Here is an 18,274-nt window from a genome sequence, read left to right as displayed (position 1 = left end):
TATCTGAAAAACTAGTTAATGACAATAAACTCGAGTACCAGTCCAAAGCATCAGCACACCTCCACATTTGAGGATCTCTTTGTTGTGGAGCTGTATATTAACACTTTAGATGAACAGCTTTGTACACTCTCAACCAGGTCATCACCTGGAAAGCTTTACAACAGCCATGAAGGAGTTCTCACATATGCTGAGGACTTATTAGCTGTGTTTCACTCACGCCAGCTCATCCCAAACTCTTAGTTGGTTTCGGTTCAAGTGATTCTTTTAGGAGCCAGATCAACTGATGTAGCACTCCACCACAGCCCTTGCAGAGCCCGGAAGTCTGTTTTTAGGCAATGTCCAAACAAATAATAGTCCCCCTAAACACAAAAGTCAATTACGGTGCTACGAAAACACATTGCTTTGTTTGTAGAGACATTGTAACAATGCGTCAATGTCTTTTAGTGTTTAATATTATCCACTTACGTTTTATAAAAAGTAATATTTCAGTTCATACAGATATAATCATTCTACCAGACAGGCTGCAGGAGGGCATTTAATACACGTGACAGACATGAGTGCCAGTGGCAGCCCTGCCAGTTCTGGTGACTGTCAGTCAAGCTGCACAGGCGCTGGGCTGTGGGCACAGGTCCCAACGTAGGGCCCTCGTGCTATCTCCATGGAGTCTGTTTCTGACAGTTTGGTCACAAACATGCGCATGTGTAGCCCCCCGGAGGTCGTGTCTTCAGGCTCTGACAGTGTTCCTCCTGCTCCTTCTCACACAAAGGAGCAGATGCCAAACCTGCCGCTGGGTTGATGCCCTTCTATGGTTCTGTTCAGCTCTCTCCTCATGTTACAGCCTGTCTCCTGTTGTCTCATGGTACCACACTCTTTGAAACTGGGGCACAGAGAAAACCTTATGTCGGCACATATGGGAGTGTTTGTGTTATTGAAGGAGCTGGAGTAGCTGTGCAGCCTCAATAGGCTGCAGATATCATCTCAGGCTAGCAGCAGTAATGAAAAGCGAAACGACAGAAAAATCAGTCTGGAGGAAAAAGGAGAAAGCTATAGTCTGTGGCCACCACCTGCAAAACAACCAAAGCAGGTGAAATGGATTCACAATGTTTCCTGACTGGACAGAGTGATTTCCCTGAAGGTTAACAAACTTTGTTATACCGTAAAGATGGCGTGTTTCCTTTAGTTCAAAGAACAGTACTGTATCAAGCTGTGAAGGCTTCACACCACAAATGAATCTATTACTAAAGTCTGTGTGCTTTAGTAATAGATTTACTTATGCTGAAACGATATCAAGTATGTCACAACGTTTGCTAAACACTGAAGAACTTGAAGCAAAGGAAGCAGTTGCGGTGTATCTGGTTTGTTATATTTTAAGGAGCTTATCTTGAATGTGTCTGTGTTTCGTTGTTGATGAGATGTTATGTCACTGTGTAATTTGTTGTAGTGCGTCATCACAATGCTGAGAAATTTCTGCTGAGAAAGATAACCCAGGAAGAAAAGCAGCTGGCAAAGGTGATTTCAGTGACTTTGACCATGGCACGGGGTGGTGGTTGGTGCCACGCAGGCAGAAACTCCTGATCTGTTGAGATTTTACAAACAACCATCTCTAGAGTTTATACAAAATGGTCTGAAAAAGAGAAAATATCCAGTGAGCTGAAGTTCTCTTGTTGAAAATGAATTGTTAATGCCAGAGGTTAGAGGAGAAGTTGCCAGGCTACTCTGAGCTGATTTGAAGGCTACAGTAACTCAAGTAGCCACTCATTACTCATAACATTGCTCTGAATACACAACACATTCAACCTTTGGAGTAGATGGACTACAGAAGCAGAAGACTGCACAAGGTGCCACTCCTGTGGGAAAGGAACAAGAAACTGAGACTACTGTTTGCGTGCACTCACCAGAATTGGACAACAGAAGACAGGAAAAATGTTTCCCGGTCTGATGAGTAGTGTGCTGTGTGAGGGATAGCTTCTTAGCATACTTTGGTACTCTGGTACCAACTGAGCATTGTTTAAACTCCAAGACCTACCTGAGTATTGTTGCTGTCCGTGTCCATCAGTTTATTGCACCTGCTTCCAGCAGGATAACCTGGCATGTCACAGAGCTCAAATCATTTCAAACTGGTAGTCAGATTGTCTCCACTGTCACCAGATCTCAATCCAGTAGAGCACATTTAGGATGTGGTATAAAGGGAGATTCACATCGTGGACATAGAGCCGACAAATCCGCAGCAACTGTGTGATACGATCATGTCAACATGGACCAAAATCTCTGAGGAATGTTTCCAGCACCTTGTTGAATCTGTTTCATGAAGAAAATGCAGTTCAGAAGAAAAGGGGCACACACCTAAAATGGTCATCTCAGACACAGGAGCCTGGCTGTGAGCGCAGGGGTTTTCACCACCTGCTATTCATACCTTCTGTCTGAGAGGGGCAGCCAATCAGAAGAAAGCTGGCTTAAAGGGAGCATAGCTATAAACACGTGTTTTAAATTTTAGGCCACATGTGAACTGAGGGGCTGCACAAAATAAGAAGCATCTTTAATTATCAAGAGAACATTTAAAGAGATGAAATATGGAGCTAGAAATGAGCATAAATCATTTTTAAGTGCGAGTGCAGATGGATTCTGGGCAATATTTGTCATTGCTCACATCGGCCAAGTCATTCTTGGAGGAACGAACGGAGGAAGGCTTTTAAAACTGTGTCTGTAATGGCGATCGTTGCTTTAGGTTTTCTAAACGCTGCTAAATGCCTACTACTGTGATTCCTTATGAGAGCATCTATAAAACCAGGGCCTCCTCCCACTCTGCAGCTCCATATTTAAGATGTGACCCTGTGTGTTGGAGTGTGACAGCTTGATAAAGTCACCATCTGTAGTCTGACTGATAAATACTGATTGGCTTGGCTGTTGTTCCGAACAAGAAGCATCCGTTTACAACAACAATATCAGATCTCTGAGAGAGACAAAAGTGGAAATGTGGGCAGCGATTCAGAGGGCTGTGAGCAGGCTAAATATAAAGCAGAAATTGTCCTGTGTTGTTATTTGAAATCCCTGTTGCACAGTAGCATCACGCTCAAAAGTTCTGGAAGCGCGCAGGCTGCTGGTTGGATCCCGGGCAGACTGTCGTAGGTGTTTTATTGAAGGAGTGCGGGTGGCTTAGCTTTATAGGTTCATTCCACCAGTGTGGTTTATGAATTGCTGAGGCTTTAGAGAGGAATATCTCTTGACTGGATACCTCTTGAAAAAAAGCATGGCTTTGTAGTTAGATGACACTGACAGCCGATGCTTGGTTATATCTGGCTTCATTCAGAAGCATTCAGCAGGCTTTCCACTATGAATTGTTTGTATTCATCTCCAGCTTTCAGCCATCCTCTCGCCATGCTAGAAGTTGTGCACGGATAGTGGAAAGGCTGGGCCGTTTCCTTGGCTGACGTCAAGGAGCAGTCTTTCTGTGTTTTGTTAGGCGAGTCAAGGCTGCGGTAAGCCAGTGGGGAGGCTTCGGACTTGCTGCTTTCACTGGGCTCAAACCTCTTGGGCATCTTTGCAGTCAGGGCTGGTTGAAGCTGTCCGCTCTCTCCTTTTGCACTGCTCTCTCGCAGCACAGAGCATATTTCTGAAAATATAATGTCACAGGTATTGTTGGAAGTAATTTGTTTGCAAGCTGACATTTGTTTTGCTGTGTTTATGTGTCTGGAGACCCTCACTTTCAGCTTTGTGCTTTTATTCCCTCCGTTGTCTCCCTCCTCTCATTTATTCGGGTCACGTTTGGGCTGGTAGCTGCACATCGGGAGCGTAAGAATCCATTGTTACTAATCAACACATACATTTTAAAAGCTCATGCCACCCCACTGTGTAGGAATGAACAACATATTTAGTGCCTGCTCAATTGCTTGCAAGTTAAGCAGAATCGTGAAAGCACCGCCTCATTTACATGCACTCAGTGCCCAATTTATTAGGTACAAATGGTTCAAACTAATGCATCAGTCCTGCAGTGAATCCCTCTGTGATGAAAGTGTTATATTTCCGCTGAAAGTGTTGTAGATTTGCGTTAACTGAATTAATTTTTTAAATTAAAGAGTGTGGTTTGTGGTGCTTTTTTCAACTTTGTTGAATTATATAGAGGTGGTGGTGGGGTTTGTGTTGTTGTTGGGTTTTTTGTTTTTTTAGCCTCTGTGATATAAATGGTTTGGACAGTTTCAGCTAAGTGCACTTGGTGATGGCGTGTGCAATTATGCCTAAAGAACAAATGCATTTGGATTATTTATGTGAAAAACATGTTTATATAAATTACATGTAACCAAGAGGAATGGTGTCATATAGCCAAAACCATAGACTGTATTTAAAAGATGGATGTCATCACCATGATATCACCCACTGGTTTGAAAAGTCCTGTTTTCCTTCTAAAAACAGGAATTCTCATATTGTTTTTAGAAGAAGGTGGAGTGCTAAGCCTGCTACTCACAGTTGCAGGCTTGTTTAGTAGGATGCACCCACTGTGTATGTTAGAGTTGTGGAAATGGGCGATGACTTTGTGGATCGTTAGTGGTCAATAACTCGCAATTCAAAGCAATTTTTCATCTTATTTTCCATTGATGGATTAAATTAATATAATTATAATGGTAGTAAATTAAATCTGCCTCATTGCAGTTTTCATGTCTCCTTTTCTGCACATAAATGACACAACACAGACCCACAGCCCAGATGTGTGTGTGTCTGTTGTACAGCAACATGCAGCCATCATTATCTGTAAATGAGAGCAAGCAGAGGATGTTTCTGACTGCTGATTTGATTTCTAAATAAGAGTTTAATGTGACGATACTTGGAGGGACGGTCCTTTATCTTGTCCCCTTTTTAAAAATTCTTAACTGGATGTTTTTGTTGATTATAATAATAAAAAAATTGCATTTTAAACCATTTAAAACTCAGAGAAAAACAGACTGGATGAGTCAGTAGAACTATAGGTGTGAGGTAAAAACCTACAGACTCTTGTCTCAGACAGTCTGGGCCACAGAATAGTAACAATCAATATAATTCATAAGATCCATCCATCCATTTTCTTCGGCTTATGTGGGGCCGGGTCGCGGGGGCAGCAGCCCAAGCAGAGAAGCCCAGACCTCCCTCTCCCTAGCTACCTCCTCTAGCTTATCCGGGGGAACACCAAGACGTTCCCAGGTCAGCTGAGAGATATAATCTTTCCAGCGTGTCCTGGGTCTGCCCTGGGGCCTCCTACCGGTGGGACATGTCAGGAAAACCTCCCCCAGGAGGTGCCCAGGGGGCACCCTTGTCAGATGCCCAAACCACCTCAACTGGATGTCCCAATTGCTAGTCTTGGTAGCCGGGGATCGGCCTGCCAGGGCCTCTGCTCCTGGCCGCCGCCCAACCACATTGCACCCTATCCCTACGGTGTCTCCTGCGGGTGGTGGGCCTGTAGGAAGATGGGCCCATGTCCCTTTTTCGGGCTGTGCCCGGCTGGGCCCCATGGACTTAGGCCCGGCCACCAGACGCTCGCCCTCGGGCACCCTTCCCGGACCTGGCTCCAGGGCGGGGCCCCGGTAACCCTACCCCGGGCAGGGTGAACTGTTCCCTCGATAGTCTTTTCAGAGGTCTTCTGATGTAATTCATAAGATATTTGCATTAAAAATTCTTTGAACGTGACTCCACAAATCCAATCAAGAGGTCTAGTTTTATGACTGTTTAACTGAAGCAAAGCTACCGGTCCTGTGCGCCTACCTGCCACTCAAAGCAGCCTCTAATAATGTATAATTCAAACCCTTAATAAGGTAAAAATGTTATTTTAAATAGAAAGTCAAACTCTCGAGATTAAGAATCTTTGTGAAAGTGTCCTGGGCTCACATTAACCCACAAAGTGGCATTAAACCAGCAGATTTATTTGAAAAAATTAAGGCCCCAAAAGGCTAACCCAAAAGCTGAGTTGAGTTTGACATAGCAACTTTGTTTTTAAAACTGAACACTACCAAACTACCAAAAAGCAGCTCATCTGTGCTGATCTTAGCTTACCCACATGACCAACTCGCACAACCTGCAAGCCTTACAGGTTGTCAATTTCCAACCCAGTAAATCATTAAGTTGACCTTGAAGATTTTATTGTTAACATGACCCCACTCTGCACCCCTACAAAGTTTTTCGTGCTATCATGTTTACAAACTGAATAACACGCACACAAAAAGCTACAAAAACATAACCTCCTTGGTTTAGGTTGTGAACATCAAGTCCTATTCAGTAACGCTTAAACTCACAATTTAACCAGTTCTCTAATCTGAAAAGGGTTTATTTGGGACATATGACATGAGGTTTCTATTTCCACATAGACTCTTGCAAAAAACACTGGCTTCCTGTTTAGACCCAGAATCAACATCCATCTTTTATATACAGTCTTCTGTTTTTAACATGACTCACTTTTGGAGCCAGCCTCAAGTTTTTTAAACTCTTCCTTGTTCACTGAGTTGTTCACCCCTGAGGTTGGTGTTTGGTTAAATTGTATAAAACACTAATAAATATGAGCACTTAATTGTAAATTATCTGATTCAGTTGCTTATAGGGGATACATGGACGCAGTATGCCATTGTAGCATTACATTACTGAAATATTGGCAATATGTTTCTATTACCCAGAGCATTAGGACAGGTGGGTGGTTTGTGCCTCACTGTGCATAAAAAAGCTACTGCGGAGAATGAAAATCAAAATATGTGGATTAAAATAAAACTTTTTTTTGCACCCTGCAGGTTTCTCAAAAAGGCAGATCTCACTTTTGTGTTTCCCTGTAGTCACAGTAAGGTGAATCACTGGCTCCCATTCTTCTCAGAGAAGCATGTTTTGTTTGGCCCAAGGTGAAAATATGACAGAGTGAGCCAGCAATTGTTTGGCTAGAGAAATGCCATGTGTGTTCTCGTTTCTGTTTTGCTTCTTGAAATAAAGGTTTATTCAACCATCCCCTGCTGCGCTCCCACACAGCCGACACGTGACACCCTGAATAATGATAGAGGGGCTAACATGTGATGTTCTGTCGTCAGTAGATACAACGTTCGCCTCTGTCAGTGGGGTGCTGAAAGGCTGGAAAGGGGTTTTTTTTGTTTTGTTTTTTTAGTAATGCACGCTGGAGGGAAATGTTTTCTGTGAAGTTAGACGCGGAAAATGCTGAGGTTTTGTTACTTTGATGACCCATGCTGCTGTCTACAAAGCCCATCATATTAATGGATTTCTTTTTCTCAACCAGCTTATATTTGGCATGTTGTTTCAAATGCATTTCAGTTTCTCTGGCTCTTTTAGACAAAGTGTTCAAAGCAGCGAAACAGAGAGAGCCTCCATGTCAAAATGATTTCTGATAATTCCCTCTTCTTTTCCCTGTTCTCCAGCTCCAATTTTTTGGAATCTGTCTTTTTGTATCTGAGCCTGCACTGTGCTTTATTTCAGCCTCTCCACAGCTGCATTTAAAATGAGGAATCCAATTTACTCTAACAGCCCATTTCTGTATTTAACATCCAGAGGTCGAGCTGACCTGCAGCAGTGGCTTTTTAGAGGTGTATTAGAGTCAACGGTTGCCTTTTGTAGAGAGTCATGCACGCTGACACATGAATAAAAAAGTATCACATTATTGTCAGGGCTGTGTGCGCGAGCTGGTTGGAAACTCTGGCTGACATTGGTGCTTTTTTTAAAAATGTAATTATATCCAGTCGCAACAAAAATATTACCATCAAATATTATCTACGCACGGGTCACGCAAACCATACTTTAGTAATGCTTTCTGTGTGAGATGTCTGAGAAAGAAAAGTACTTTTGTTTTGTGTGGGAGCGTTTTACTCAGCGGCGCAGAAGCTTGTCGGATTCTGCCTTAAAAAGCTCCTCACCCACCCGCCCGTGTGGATTTCATTAGAGATTTGTTGCTTTTAATTTTCCAAATAAATCCGGTGCTGCGCTCATTGTTCTCAGATTTCTGCCGCTGAGGATGAGCCAGACGTGGCAGGGATGTCTTAAACCGCTTGACTGCTGCATATTTTATGGCAGGCTCTCTTGTAGAGCCTTGGGCAGTTGTTTGTTGCTGTACCTCCTAAAGGCACAAAGACAAAGTTATTGAAGACACACAAACAAATCAAGATTGAACAACACACGCTGCAGGTACACGAACGGAATCGGCTCGCTTACCCACACCTCTACACCGCTGTTACAGTAAAATTAGTAATAATACATGATTGATTGCTTTGCCAATATTATCGGCTGATATTGGTCTATCACAGATAAAACCGTGTTGCCATACACGCTCAGGCCCACTTTATTAGGTACACCTTTTTTGTTGCATTTCAGATTTAGCAAGGTGCTGGAAACAGCTCTGCTGTATTCAGAGCTGGTGTTTGTACAGTGAACCTATTACCACGTTTAAGAAAGCAGAAAACGACATGGAAGGACATGGTCAGCAAAAATACTCAGGTAGCCTCTGTTGTATGTGCCAAAAAATATCCCCAACACCAGTGCAACACCAGCCTGACCCACTGATACAAGGAAGCAGGGATCTATGCTCTCATATGTTTTTACGCCAAATTCTGAAATTACCATCCAACTGTTGGAGCATCTATTGACCCGTCAAACCAGGCAGTGTTTTTCAAATCTTCTGTTTTCCAGTGTTGATGAGCTTGTGCAAATGGCATCAGTTTCCTGTTTTTAACTAACAGGAGTGGGACCTGTTGTGGTCTTCTGCTGCTGTAGCATCAAGATTCTACGTGTTGTGCATTCAGAGATGCTCTTCTGCATACTTTGGTTATAACAAGTGGTTACAAGCTGGGGGATCAGCTTCCCAGCTCCCTCCGCCTGCATGTGGAAGGCAACATACTGAAACCTGTGATGAAACTGTATAGGAAAAAGCATTTTTATGATTGTGTGTATGTGATTGGATGAATGATGCTTATAGTAAAAAGCACTCAGTGCTCAGAGTGTTCAGTTAGAGCAGAAAAGCACTATATCAGTACCAGTGCATTTATTTGAGTTATTGTTGCTTTCTTATTAGCTTTAAACTGTCCGGCCCTCGTCCGATATCAACCAGGCATCTTCACCCACAGATGATCACTGATGTTTTCTCTGTTTTGGGCCTTTTTGTGCAAACCTTAGAGAAGCTTGTGTGGAAAGATTCCAGTAGATCAGCAGTTTCTGAAACACTTGAACAGGTATACCTAATAAAATGACTGGTGAGTGTGTGTTTTCTGATATGTGGCCATTTTTATTGCAGAACATAATCAAAACAAAAAACAAAAACTGGGTTATTTGGAAATGGTGCAATCATGTAGTTTGTTGAACAGCTCAAAGCATCAAAGCAAATGTGCTTCAGCCTATCAGACATGGATGTGGCCACTGTGATGTCACTTTTTGGTTTGTGTTGTTGTCTTTTTGATGCATCAACATTAGCATTTTAGCCATTGCTACTTTGTTTTTGTTTTTGTTTTATTGGAGGCAGAAGTGTCCATAATTGGTCGATAGCGTGGAAGTAACAGATAAATAGAATCTTGGACTTTCACTCACCAGAAATGAAGCACAGATTTCTTGGATGAGCTGTTAAGAATACATAATTAATTCACCCTTGTTGCCAGATAAGTGCATCAAAACACATTCAAAAAGGTTTGCAGACATCTGAAAATTGAATTCACCCAAACTGAAATGGGCTTGTAATAAACAATGCATAATTAATTCATGCTGATTCATATACATTTTAGGCTAATTTCATTAAAGGCACAACAGGTTTGCAAGCAATTGTTGGCCACACCAGTAATAATACATAACTTCCAACCAGTAACTAAATAGATACTCATCAGTACAAAAACAAGTCACCCCTGCTGCATTTCTCATGAATTTCTCATGACTTTATATAATTCCTAAAAATGCCACAGATGGGCAGCGAGTGCAGAGTGTCTGCATTGTGGTCCCACCTGAATAAATTCAGCACAAGTGAACCAGATCGTTTTGTTTCACCGGCGTCATTCCAGGTCTGCGTGTCATTTCGGAGTCCTGAACGCTGCACAGATCATAAATTATGGAACGGAAACAGCGCAGCATTAATAACATCTCTCCAAAGAGACTTTTTTTTTAATCACAGACGTTAATTAATTCACACGGATGCACGTAATGCACACAGCTACGCACGCACACTCAGACACACTCATCTGATTCGGCCTGTGATGTCGTGTTGTGTCAGAGTGCGTTGATTACCACTTTCACACATGCTCTGGAAAGGTGGAGGGCAGGTTTGCTCTGATTTCCTCCTCCACATTATTCCGTCTCTGCCTCGGCTCTGCTGGAGATCCTTTTTGTATCTTTCTATTTCTGATCTGCCCTCTTTACCACTTCTATTGTCTGTGTTTCTGCCTGCCCCCATTTTATTCTCTCAATATTTATTTTTTTATTCAGAGTTTATTCATTATTAAATGCTGCGTCTTTTTCATTTTAGAGTATATGGTCTCTTCCACATTTTCCAGCTTCACACTGGTTCTGTGATATAAGCTTGTTTTCTACAACAGCGAGTTTGAGGATGTTTATTTGTTTCTACAACAAGCTGCAGAGGTGCACTGGGAACTGGTCTCACGCCTAATAAGTGGCTTCAGGGTTGAATTTGAGTAAAAATGCTGTTGCAGGAGTGAGTTTTTAGGCCTTTAGAAAAAAATATTGTTTAGAAAAATGCAACTAATGACATCATCAGAAAAACAACTTCTTGCATCTATTTCTCATCTCTTTTTTTTTTGGTTTTCCAATTTGGAAACTGTTCTGCTGTAATCTGGTTACTTTATAGTCCGTAGATGGTGCTGTCTTTAGGTGCTACCTAATAACAACCAGTGTTTTATTTTCTTGTTTGTGTTTGTTCTCTTTAGTCCTTGCAATGATGATCTTCTTTGTAGTGAAGAGAAACTGAGTATTAGAAACAATTAAACTGTCCACCGTAGCCACGGTCTGTGGTTGCCACGAATGCCATTTTAATCTTTAATGTGTTCTTTGGTTGTTTTGTTTTTTTGGTGCTATGTCCTTGAAGAAGCTCTCAGCATTTGAGCACACCGTTCCACTGCCGTCAGGCTCTTTGATTAGCATCTCTGCATAATGGTTGATTTCCCACAGTTACCCTTTCTGCATTGAGCTACATAAATGTACACCAACATGAGACTGTAAATGGTATTTAACAGGCTGTTTATGCATGTTGTTTCTTTGTAGAGTGACACGGGGTGAAAGTGACATCACAAGTAGTGTCTCGTGTGTGAATGAGTGTATCTGTGTGTATACGGGGAATTTAACAGGAGAATAAAAAGGAAGGAAAACAGTATTACAGCCAGCAGCTTAGGAGCAAAAAGAGCGATGGTAACCCTGGAGTCACTTTTAACATTTCCTGAAACCATAAAACACAGAAATACTAAACCACAAATAAGAATGACTAAATAAAACTAACTAAATAAAATCCAAAGGTTAAGCAAAGAGAAAATTCATAAAGGGATCGTTAAAAAATAAAGTCTTTTTATGGAGCTGCAGAAATACATCCAGTAGCAGCCGCCAACAGAGACCTGTGTCTCTTTTTGGCCTCCAGTCTCAGCGGTGCCGACCTCCTGCGCAGAAAGATCCAACCCGCAGTTAATTATCCCGACACCAGGTCCCGTATTTGGGTGATGAGGAGAAGATGGTACTCACAGGATTTTGGCAGAGGTTAAAACTCAGCTGTAATGTTGATCTAGTGCCGATCACCTTCCCCGTTTCCATCACTGCTCCATGGGACAACACGCACATCTTCCGTGGCATTTTAAAGTGACACAAAACTCTCAACTTGTCCATTTAGAATGTGCACTACAATGCTAGAAGTATTCCCTCGTCTGCCTTCACGTGCGTATGAACTTGAATGACATCCTATTCTAAATCCATAGGGTTTAATATGAGGTCTGCCCACTTTTTACAGCTTTAACAACTTCAACTTTTCTGGGAAGGTTTTCCACCGTTTAGGAGTGTTCATGGGATTATTTAACCATTCTTCCTGAAGTGCATTTGTGGGTCAGACACTGATCTTGGATGAGAAGGCCATAGATTCATCCCATAGATGTTCTGTGGGGCTGAGGTCAGGACTCAAGTTCCTCCGCACCAAACTCGCTCATCTGTGTCATGACTGTCTGGTGTCCAGTCATGTTGAAATAGGAAGGGATCATCCCCAAACCATTCCCACAAAGTTTGTATGCAAGTATGAAATTGTCGAAAACCTCTTGTATACTTTCTGTCATTAGAACAAAGGGGCCGAGCCCAGCTCCTAAAAAACAACCCCACACCATAATCCTCCTCCACCACATTTTATACTTGACACAGTGTAGTTAGTAAGAAGTAAAACTCTCTACAGACACCAGAAAACATGCATTTTCAAAATAAAAGCATGAACATAAAAGCATAGAAGCTATAAAACTGATAAAACAAATAAAAACACCACATAAAATAAAAAAAAAACTTCCTCCAGAGACATGTGCCTGTTTCTGTTGTCATTTCTAAAATACGTCAGTGCACGAGTGTAAGGAGCCCAGGATTTCAGCAACAGTCTGCAAAGATCAGACAAGAAAACCTCAAGGGGGAAGAAACGTCGCAATCTGTTTGTTTCCTGTTTTGACTTCTGTTCCTAATCCTGCAGTGAAGGCTTGTCTTCCCTGAGAAGATGCGCCTCTCGTTTAGGAGGCAACAGCAGTGAGTCATGAGTGCCTCAAGTAGAAATAGTTGTAGACGATAAGCGGTAACCTCATATGTGAGCTGGCTGCTGCTGCTGTTTAAAGTCGGACTCGGATGCAGATATATTTTTAAAAGGTTAATAAAAAGCTAAATAATAATCAGACAATGATCTTTAACTGGTTCTTAGATAAATTTTAGCCAACGCTTTCAAGGTTTCATCAAGTCTATTAAATGCTTCATGTCCCAGCTGTCTATATTTTATATATATATATATATGCACAAAAAAAGCTAGAACTAACAAATGGCCTACTGTTGCATTAGGAGCTTTTACACATATAGCGGGTGAGAAAGGAATAAAGTACCAATGGAAATGTTAGAACTTAACACGTTTGACCTGTTCAGCTGGTATCTGTCCACTAATTACAAACCACTCTTTGCCCTGCGTGAACGGTGTTAACCGTGACTCAGTGCTTTCTCTACGATACAGGCTGTAAAGTGGGAAATTAAAAACCCTGTGCTGCAAACAGGAGCACACGAGGCTTCCAGTACCAAAAAATCCACAGATTCTGCACGTTCATACTTGGATATCTCTTTTTGATATTACTGCTGTCTGCGCTGAGTCTGAAAGCAGTAGGGGCCTGACCTCCCCTCCCCCTCTCCTTCTTCATTTCATCCTTCCTCCACCACCTCCTCCTCCTCCTTCTTTGCTTTTGCTTCTCTCTCTGGGATTGAAAGATTAAAAAAAACAAACATCTGAGGTATGTTAGTCATTTTCTGGCTGAGCGGCACCACACGACTGAGCCGTCATGATAAGGAGGGGTGTGTTGGAGCGACAGAGGGAGTTGAGTTTGCCTGGCAACAGGTGAAAAGACTGAGATAAGATTGATATTTGAGTTTTCCCTCTCTGCTTTTACCGCCTCTCTCCTCATCGCCACCTGCCCCTGCCACCGCTCTCGTTGCCCTTTTCCCAGCTTTTGATGAGGCGTGGATCTCTTTGACTCCCGCAACTAATAAGTGAAGCAGTCACGCTCATAAAAAATGCATGGAGGTGATGTGCAATTAAAACCTGCCTCGAGTTTGATGTTGTTGACAGTAAAGCGTGAGTGACATGCGAGCATCACAGCTTCACTGGGCGAATCTCCTCTTCAAGGTGTTCGCGCTTTACTTTCCTACCATGTGTGTTTGTGTATTTGTCGTCTGTGTTTGTTTTGCGAGGAGTGGGCTGTGGATTAGGTTCGCCTGATGTCAGAGGTCGACGTGGGCGTGTGAGTCATGAGTCGGGGGAGGAAGGTGGTGGCGCCTGGGTTGTCGGTTTGACGACATCTCCCTGCCGGAGCAGATGGTTTCGGCTGCCGTGCCGGGGGGAGCGCAGTTAGAAGTAAAACAAGAGCTGCTAGTCATCAGAAGGTGGCTGATTGTTGCTCTCCATATGGGCATGCTCGGTAACGAACAGATCCAGCAGAGGCAGCGAGAGGCAATGTAACTTGCTTTGTGGAGGATTTTCCACACCTAACAAGAAGAGGAGATGAATGCTTGGCACCATTTGGGACAATTGAATTTAAACATTTCCACTCCCACAAGTTTCCATAAATGGATCTTGACGCATCGTCTTAGCATTGTTTGAATGTACGCCAGGCTGTCTCTGTGTGTGTGTGTTTGCTTTGGTGCTGGAAATGTCGCCCAGTACCAGCACGTTTGTTTGCAAAAAATCCACAGATTCTGCACGTTCATACTTGGATATCTCTTTTTGATATTACTGCTGTCTGCGCTGAGTCTGCGCTGCGTGTGATGCAGCCATCACACGCAAACACTCAATAATGTCTTCTTTCCCCTTTCTCGTTCAATGAACCTGCTGGTTTATAACATGTGGGAGGACATGTGCGTTAAATAGTATGAACGACTGCAACTAAAATTCACTCTCTAAATATTTATTTGGTATTTAGTTATTTCTTTAGGGCAGGGGTCTCAAACTTAAATGACCTGTGGGCCACTGCTGGCACAATCATCTCATGTGAGGGCCACTTTAGTGTTCAAGTAGTATAAAAAACACTCAAACAAACAAGAAAACACCCACAATTATTTCTGAAAATATTCCAGACACGTGGCGGCAGCGCTTCTGCTATAATTTTGTTTGTATTTAACAAAATGAAAATGCAGACGTAAGTGTACCCGTTAGTTTTTTGACTGCTTTTCTCTCGCTGAACTAACACAGCCAATCCTTCAACATGTTTGTACTCTCTGCCTTCATTTTAAATAATGTTTTGCTTTTTAAAGAACTTATTTTAACATTGCACTCTACAACAAGCAAATCCTCCCTAACAAAAACAGTAACTTCAAGGGCCAAATTTCATTACATTTCTTCGTGTCAATACACAGGCCGCGAGTTGGGGTGACGCGGGCTGCAAGTGGCCCCCAGGCCACAAGTTTGAGACCCCTGCTTTCGGGGTATGTGTTTAAATCTCATGTTTAAAGAGAAAGTACAGTAGCTATAGTTGCTACCATGCATTTTTTTCATAATGATTGAAATGACTGCACTACAGTGAATGTTTTGAATACATGTTATATATTTCTCCTCATCAGTGTTACTCAATCTTGTCTCAACTGTGTTTCTTGTTATTGTTTCTCTAATTCATCTAAAAGTTGGCATTAGGAGCAAACTATGCACAGAGGATTTGTTCAGTTAGTGTTGTCGGGTTTTTCATTAGTTTTTTATTTCCTTTTGATGTTTTTTTTATTTCAACTTACTTTCATTTAGTTTCTCGACTTCAGTTGCTTATATCAGTTTAGCTTTTCAGGGGTTTTTTGATTAGTTTGAGTGTTAGTTGAAGTTTAAAGCAAAGACAAACACTTAACTACAAATGACAAACGTCCAAGTCGCTTTATTAGGTTCATCTGATTAACTGCTTTTTAACACAAATATTTTAACAGCCAATCACATGGCAGCAACTCATTGCATTTAGGTATGTAGGCGCGGTCAGGACGACCTCCTCAAATTGAACATCAGAATGGGGATAAAGAGGAGTTAAGTGACTTTGGCATCATCGTTGGTGCCAGTTGGGCTGTTGTGAGTGTTTCAGAAACTGCAGATCTGCTGGGATTTTCCCAGCGTTTACAGAGATTGGTCCAAAAAAAGAGAAAACATAAGTGAGCGCCAGTTATCTGGGTGAAAATGCCTTGTTGATGCCAGAGGTAAGAGAAGAATGGCCAGAGTGCTTGAAGCTGATCAGAAAGCAGCAGCAACTCAAACAACCACTCGTTACAACAATAGTATGAAGAAGATCATCTCTGAACACGTTGGACCTTGAAGCAGATGGGCTACAGCAGCGGATCACCCGATGCCACTCCTGTCGCCCAAGAACAGGAAACTCTCGTTACCAAAGATGGACAACAGAAGATCAGAAAAACAGTGCCTGGTCTTATCAGCGGCGATTTCTGCTGCAACATTTAGATGGATGTTAAAGTTGACTGTAACTATCTCAGTTGGAAGCTGCCATTTGTTTGGAAAGAGATTGACACACGGAGCAAATATCGTCATGCATTTTACATCAGAACAGAGGGAGTGAACATGAAGATCACCGCCATTGAACCAAGCTTGGTTAACCTGATTTATGTGTTTAAATATTTGAATCCAGTTTTAGATTTTAAACCATTTATGATCAGAATATTAGGCTCCGTGTAAACACAACCTCTACTTTTAGATCTGAAGCTAAGTTTGTATTCATCACGAGGAACTTGATTTAAGCGGTTCAGAAAGGAAATAGACTCATAGGAGAAACTAATTTGCATATCTCTTCGTTTGTTGTATTGATTTAGTTCTTTTCCATCCTTTTGTGAAAGTGTAGGAGTAGATATTTGATGATTTACTGTCTAGTTATTTGCCTCACGGGCATATAATTCTACTTCTCAGTGCATTCAAATTAAAGAAGTTCTCCATCACTTAGCTTTGTACCTGTTTAATATCAGTGCCATTGATTTTCATTTTGTATATTATGTTTGAGCCAGGAATGTTTCACCTGATGAAATCAAAGCAGCATCTTCCATGTTTATCATTGATTTGCATTACAGTGGTCTCACAGAGTGCAATATGTTTTCCATTCCTGCAATCACAAACTTGTGAAATTTCTGCATCATCTCCCAGGAGGCTGATTAGATCATTTTACTAATCCACCTGCTATTAAAATAAGCACACCTACAGTTAGCACTTTTGACCAGTACGATATTGCAAAGTTGGACTTTGCAGGTAATGATTACTTGTTACCTGTTACTAGCTGCTTAGATGCATGACACAAATCAGGGTACAGTGATAAAAGGGATAAAAAGAGATTCTCCTTGGGGGAGGAGGGCAGAATTCATCCCAGAGTCTGACCCAGTTTTAAAATGCCAAATATCTCCACTAGAGCTGGACGGGTTTGAAGGGGCTCCCTCGAGGCTGCGGCAGGGGAAGCTGCGGCACTGTGGAGGCAGCACGACTTGGGCTGTCAGTTACTGTAGCAGGCGGTGTGAGGGTGAGAGCCAGGGCATGTTTTGATTAGACTGTGGGACAGACACTGTTGCATAATAATGGGAGACTTTGCTTTAAACATAATGAGCGTTGTAACCAAGTTGGAGCTACTTACACTGAACTCATAGTTTATATTAGAGAGGTAATCTTGCAGGATTCCTGTGAAAATAAAAAAAGAAATGCTGTAGAAAATATGATAGGGATGATTAAAATACTTTATTTGAGAATATGAGCCACATTAGCTAAAGAAGAACATCAATTTAAAACAGCGTCTTTTAGTTTATTGGCCACATTTATTGAGCCTATAGGTTGATTTTTGCTAGTAAAAGCACTGATTTTTCACCTGCAAGTCTGAAGAAGTGCTCTTTGAAATTTTTCACCTGAGCCATAGGAAAAGTTTTTTTTGGCTTTTTCAACACTGTATCCCAGTTTCTCCACATTCATACAGTCTATATTTACATGTAGATTAGTGGAAAGGCAGAAAACTATCTTGCGTAGTTTTCCAGCTATTTTAATATTTTGCAACTTTTTGATTCAATCAACTGTCGTACAGCTGGCAGATTACTTTACGGAAATATTACACTAGTTAAAGACTTCACTGCAATTTTTTACACTTTGCGGATGTCGGTGGGCTGAATTAGGACGCTTTTTGCAGACACACTGGTGGGGACACACAGTGAGCCTCACTTTATCACTGTTGATGTGCAGTCAGAGATTTGTACCAGAGCTCCACGTCAATCTTTCTCTTTATTTAACTTGTATAAATCTTTCTGTTTACGCAGCAGCACATCTGCATACTCTGCAGCGTTATGAGAAGTACTGACTTTTATATTGATGTCAGGTGCTCTCCTTAGAGTGGACCTGTTGCACTATTACTACTGTTTGCTGGCTATAAATATGTTAATGTTATTGCTGTTATTTTCTATTTATTTTTTTAATGTATCTGTATAAGAGAGAGGTTTGTTCATTTAGATATTTTCTAAAAAATATTTAAGAAAGCGCGGTTTTGCCGCCACAAATACAGAGCATTCTAATTCTGTACTAACCGCTAAAAACTGTATCTGTAGCCCTTCTGATAGTTTTATGTGGCATATTGCAAGA

At 41.7% G+C, this 18,274-nt stretch overlaps 1 protein-coding gene across 1 annotated transcript in view; it reads left to right on the top strand.

The window, feature by feature from the left end:
- LOC102794551 (general transcription factor IIF subunit 2-like) overlaps positions 1–18,274 on the top strand; it is a 67,824-nt gene that overhangs the window by 15,334 nt on the left and 34,216 nt on the right. The gene's annotated exons all lie outside the window — the stretch shown is intronic.

The sequence above is a fragment of the Neolamprologus brichardi genome, chromosome 16 (assembly GCF_056152115.1).
Source record: "Neolamprologus brichardi isolate AB-2024 chromosome 16, ASM5615211v1, whole genome shotgun sequence".
Lineage (NCBI taxonomy): Eukaryota > Metazoa > Chordata > Actinopteri > Cichliformes > Cichlidae > Neolamprologus > Neolamprologus brichardi.
The sequence above is the reverse complement of the archived record's forward strand: the minus strand, read 5'-3'. Positions and strand labels throughout refer to the sequence as shown.